Source organism: Ceratotherium simum, chromosome 19 (genome assembly GCF_057802395.1).
Source record: "Ceratotherium simum simum isolate JZ-2026a chromosome 19, ASM5780239v1, whole genome shotgun sequence".
NCBI lineage: Eukaryota > Metazoa > Chordata > Mammalia > Perissodactyla > Rhinocerotidae > Ceratotherium > Ceratotherium simum.
The window spans coordinates 10,001-15,288 of NC_141918.1; the positions used below are offsets into that span (position 1 = coordinate 10,001).

At 45.3% G+C, this 5,288-nt stretch overlaps 1 long non-coding RNA gene across 11 annotated transcripts in view; it reads left to right on the forward strand.

Annotated features, from left to right (window-relative positions):
* Positions 1-4,906, forward strand: part of LOC147914480 (uncharacterized) — a 10,839-nt gene extending 5,933 nt beyond the window's left edge. For 6 of the 11 annotated variants that reach the window (XR_015555200.1, XR_015555194.1, XR_015555190.1 and 3 more), the window contains one exon: positions 3,959-4,043. This is a non-coding gene — a long non-coding RNA (uncharacterized LOC147914480). Of the gene's footprint in view, positions 1-11; positions 66-2,301; positions 2,362-2,520; positions 2,673-3,958; positions 4,050-4,882 lie in introns of those variants that run through there. The other 5 variants (XR_015555195.1, XR_015555199.1, XR_015555196.1 and 2 more) reach the window with 5 other exon arrangements.
* The last annotated feature ends 382 nt before the right edge of the window (positions 4,907-5,288 follow it).

The following is a 5,288-nucleotide window of genomic DNA, read 5'->3' on the forward strand; positions in this document are numbered from 1 at the left end:
AGGGTTAGGAGTTAGGGTTAGGGTTAGGGTTAGGGTTAGGGTTAGGGTTAGGGTTAGGGTTAGGAGTTAGGGTTAGGGTTAGGAGTTAGGAGTTAGGAGTTAGGGTTAGGGTTAGGAGTTAGGAGTTAGGAGTTAGGAGTTAGGAGTTGAGTTAGGAGTTAGGGTTAGGGTTAGGGTTAGGAGTTAGGAGTTAGGAGTTAGGGTTAGGGTTAGGGTTAGGGTTAGGGTTAGGGTTAGGAGTTAGGGTTAGGGTTAGGGTTAGGGTTAGGGTTAGGAGTTGAGTTAGGGTTAGGGTTAGGGTTAGGGTTAGGGTTAGGAGTTAGGGTTAGGGTTAGGAGTTAGGAGTTAGGGTTAGGAGTTAGGAGTTAGGGTTAGGGTTAGGAGTTAGGAGTTAGGGTTAGGAGTTAGGAGTTAGGAGTTAGGGTTAGGGTTAGGTTAGGGTTAGGAGTTAGGGTTAGGGTTAGGAGTTAGGGTTAGGAGTTAGGGTTAGGGTTAGGGTTAGGAGTTAGGGTTGAGTTAGGGTTAGGGTTAGGGTTAGGGTTAGGGTTAGGAGTTAGGGTTAGGGTTAGGGTTAGGAGTTAGGGTTAGGAGTTGAGGTTAGGAGTTAGGGTTAGGGTTAGGAGTTAGGGTTAGGAGTTAGGGTTAGGAGTTAGGAGTTAGGGTTAGGAGTTAGGGTTAGGAGTTAGAGTTAGGGTTAGGAGTTAGAGGTTAGGGTTAGGAGTTAGGGTTAGGAGTTAGGAGTTAGAGGTTAGGGTTAGGGTTAGGAGTTAGGGTTAGGGTTAGGGTTAGGAGTTAGGGTTAGAGTTAGGAGTTAGGGTTAGGGTTAGGAGTTAGGGTTAGGGTTAGGGTTAGGGTTAGGAGTTGAGGTTAGGGTTAGGAGTTAGGGTTAGGGTTAGGAGTTAGGAGTTAGGAGTTAGGAGTTAGGGTTAGGGTTAGGGTTAGGAGTTAGGAGTTAGGAGTTAGGGTTAGGAGTTAGGGTTAGGGTTAGGGTTAGGGTTAGGGTTAGGAGTTAGGAGTTAGGAGTTAGGGTTAGGGTTAGGGTTAGGAGTTAGGGTTAGGGTTAGGGTTAGGAGTTAGGGTTAGGGTTAGGGTTAGGAGTTAGGAGTTAGGGTTAGGAGTTAGGGTTAGGAGTTAGGGTTAGGAATTAGGAGTTAGGAGTTAGGAGTTAGGAGTTAGGAGTTAAAATTAGGGTTAGGAGTTAGGAGTTAGGAGTTAGGAGTTAGGGTTAGGAGTTAGGGTTAGGAGTTAGGGTTAGGGTTAGGGTTAGGAGTTAGGGTTAGGGTTAGGGTTAGGGTTAGGAGTTAGGGTTAGGGTTAGGGTTAGAGGTTAGGGTTAGGGTTAGGGTTAGGGTTGAGGTTAGGAGTTAGGGTTAGGGTTAGGGTTAGGGTTAGGGTTAGGAGTTAGGGTTAGGGTTAGGAGTTAGGGTTAGGAGTTAGGGTTAGGGTTAGGAGTTAGGGTTAGGAGTTAGGGTTAGGAGTTAGGGTTAGGGTTAGGGTTAGGAGTTAGGGTTAGGGTTAGGAGTTAGGAGTTAGGGTTAGGGTTAGGAGTTAGGAGTTAGGGTTAGGGTTAGGGTTAGGAGTTAGGAGTTAGGGTTAGGAGTTAGGGTTAGGGTTAGGGTTAGGGTTAGGAGTTAGGGTTAGGAGTTAGGGTTAGGGTTAGGGTTAGGGTTAGGAGTTAGGGTTAGGAGTTAGGGTTAGGAGTTAGAGTTAGGGTTAGGGTTAGGAGTTAGGAGTTAGGAGTTAGGAGTTAGGAGTTAGGGTTAGGGTTAGGAGTTAGGTTAGGGTTAGGGTTAGGGTTAGGAGTTAGGGTTAGGGTTAGGGTTAGGGTTAGGGTTAGGGTTAGGAGTTAGGAGTTAGGAGTTAGGGTTAGGAGTTAGGGTTAGGGTTAGGAGTTAGGGTTAGGAGTTAGGGTTAGGAGTTAGGGTTAGTTAGGAGTTAGGGTTAGAGTTAGGAGTTAGGAGTTAGAGTTAGGGTTAGGAGTTAGGGTTAGGAGTTAGGGTTAGGAGTTAGGAGGTTAGGGTTAGGGTTAGGGTTAGGGTTAGGAGTTAGGGTTAGGGTTAGGGTTAGGGTTAGGGTTAGGGTTAGGAGTTAGGGTTAGGGTTAGGGTTAGGGTTAGGGTTAGGAGTTAGGGTTAGGGTTAGGAGTTAGGGTTAGGGTTAGGGTTAGGAGTTAGGAGTTAGGAGTTAGGAGTTAGGAGTTAGGGTTAGGAGTTAGGAGTTAGGAGTTAGGAGTTAGGGTTAGGAGTTAGGAGTTAGGGTTAGGGTTAGGGTTAGGAGTTAGGGTTAGAGGTTAGGGTTAGGAGTTAGGGTTAGGGTTAGGGTTAGGGTTAGGGTTAGGGTTAGGGTTAGGGTTAGGGTTAGGAGTTAGGGTTAGGAGTTGAGTTAGGGTTAGGGTTAGGAGTTAGGGTTAGGGTTAGGAGTTAGGGTTAGGAGTTAGGAGTTAGGGTTAGGAGTTAGGAGTTAGGGTTAGGAGTTAGGAGTTAGGAGTTAGAGGTTAGGAGTTAGGAGTTAGGAGTTAGGAGTTAGGGTTAGGGCTAGGGTTAGGGTTAGGGTTAGGGTTAGGGTTAGGGTTAGGGTTAGGGTTAGGGGTTAGGGTTAGGGTTAGGGTTAGGGTTAGGGTTAGGGTTAGGGCTAGGGTTAGGGCTAGGGCTAGGGCTAGGGCTAGGGCTAGGGTTAGAGGTTAGGGTTAGGGTTTAGGGTTAGGAGTTAGGGTTAGGAGTTAGAGGTTAGGGTTAGGGTTAGGAGTTAGGGTTAGGGTTAGGAGTTAGGGTTAGGAGTTAGGGTTAGAGGTTAGGAGTTAGGGTTAGGGTTAGGGTTAGGGTTAGGAGTTAGGAGTTAGGAGTTAGGGTTAGGAGTTAGGGTTAGGGTTAGGAGTTAGGGTTAGGAGTTAGGGTTAGGGTTAGGGTTAGGGTTAGGGTTAGGAGTTAGGGTTAGGGTTAGGGTTAGGGTTAGGAGTTAGGGTTAGGGTTAGGAGTTAGGAGTTAGGGTTAGGGTTGAGTTAGGGTTAGGGTTAGGAGTTAGGAGTTAGGAGTTAGGAGTTAGGGTTAGGGTTAGGGTTAGGGTTAGGGTTAGGAGTTAGGAATTAGGAGTTAGGGTTAGGGTTAGTTAGGGTTAGGAGTTAGGAGTTAGGGTTAGGAGTTAGGGTTAGGGTTAGGAGTTAGGGTTAGGAGTTAGGAGTTAGGAGTTAGGAGTTAGGAGTTAGGGTTAGGAGTTAGGGTTAGGAGTTAGGAGTTAGAGGTTAGGAGTTAGGGTTAGGAGTTAGGGTTAGGGTTAGAGTTAGGAGTTAGGGTTAGGAGTTAGGGTTAGGAGTTGAGTTAGGAGTTAGGGTTAGGAGTTAGGGTTAGGGTTAGGAGTTAGGGTTGAGTTAGGGTTAGGGTTAGGGTTAGGGTTAGGGTTAGGGTTAGGAGTTAGGGTTAGGGTTAGGGTTAGGGTTAGGGTTAGGAGTTAGGAGTTAGGGTTAGGGTTAGGAGTTAGGAGTTAGGAGTTAGGGTTAGGGTTAGGGTTAGGGTTAGGAGTTAGGAGTTAGGGTTAGGAGTTAGGGTTAGGGTTGAGTTAGGAGTTAGGGTTAGGGTTAATTAGGAGTTAGGAATTAGGTTGAGTTAGGAATTAGAGATTAGAGGAATTGAGTTAGGTTAGGGTTAGGGTTAGGGTTAGGGTTAGGGTTAGGAGTTAGGAGTTAGGGTTAGGGTTAGGGTTAGGAGGGTTAGGAGTTAGGGTTAGGTGTTAGGGTAAGGGTTAGGGTTAGGGTTAGGGTTTAGGGTAAGGGTTAGGGTTAGGGTTAGGGTTAGAGTTAGGGTTAGGGTTTAGGGTTAGGGTTAGAGTTAGGGTTAGGAGTTAGGGTTAGGGTTAGGAGTTAGGGTTAGGAGTTAGGAGTTAGGGTTAGGGTTAGGAGTTAGGGTTAGGGTTAGTGTTAGGTTAGGAGTTAGGGTTAGAGTTAGGGTTAGGAGTTAGAGTTAGGAGTTAGGGTTAGGGTTAGGGTTAGGGTTAGGGTTAGGGTTAGGGTTAGGGTTAGAGTTAGGGTTTAGGGTTAGGGTTAGGGTTAGGGTTAGGAGGGTTAGGGTTAGAGTTAGGAGTTAGGGTTATGGTTAGATTGGAGTTAGGGTTAGGAGTTAGGAGTTCACTTTAGAGTTAGGGTTAGGGTTAGGGTTAGTGTTAGGGTTAGGAGTTAGGGTTAGGGTTAAGGTTAGGGTTAGTGTTAGGGTTAGGGTTAGTGTTAGGGTTAGGGTTAGGGTTAGGGTTCAGGTTAGATTGTGGGTATAGTACAGGGTTCCATTTAGGGTTAGAGTTAGGGTTACAGTTAGGGTTAGTGTTTGAGTTTGGGTTCTGGTTCACTTCATGGTTAGGGTTCAGGTTAGGTTTAGTGTTAGGGTTAGGATTGGCATTTGGATTAGGGTTAGGGTAACTGTTAGGTTTAGTATTAGGGTTAGTGTTAGGGTTTGGGTTCAGGTTAGGGTTGCATTACCGATAGTCTTAGGTTTACTTTCATGTTACAGTTAGGTTTAGTGTTCAAGTTAGGTTTAGGAGTCAGGGTTATTGTTGTGTTAGGGTTAGGTTTAGGGTTAGGGTTAAGCTTTAGGTTTAGGGTTAGGTTTAGTGTTAGGTTTCGAGTTAGGTTTCGGGTTATGGTTAGGGTTAAAGATCAGGTTAGGTTTGGGTTTAGGGTTAGAGGTTAGGGTTAGGTTTAGAGTTGAGGTCGAGTTTTGGTCCTCCTTTAGGGTTAGCATTTGTGTTAGGTTTAGAGTTAGGTATAGGGTTAGAGTTTAGGCTTCTTCTTCAGTTTATTATAGAGAGTTAGTGTTATGCTTAGTGATAGAGGTCGAGTTTGGTTTAGGGTTTGTTTTAGGTTTAGGTTTGGGTTTGGCTTAGTGGTAGGGTTAGGATTAGGTCAGGGTTAGGGTTAGGGTTAGGTTCAGGTTAGCATTAGGTTTAGGGTTGGGGTTAGTGTTCTGGTGAGAGTTAGGGTGAGTGTCAATGTTAGGATTAGGGTTCAGGTTCAGGTTAGAGTTAGCGTTAGAGTTAGGCTTAGTTTTAGGGTTAGGGTTAGGGTGATGGTTAGGTTTAGGGTATGTGATCAAATTAGAGTTTGGGTTAGGGTTAGAGTTTCGGTTAGAGTTAGCTTAGGTTTAGAGTTAGGTTAAGATTTAGTATTCAGTTTTAGGGTTAGGGTTAGCATTACGGTTAGTGTTAGGGCTTGTTTATGGTTAGGGTTAGGGTTGGGTTATGGTTAGAGGGTTAGAGTTTAGGTTAGGGTTAGGGTTAGGGTGAGTGTTAGGGGTCTGGTTCTTGTTAG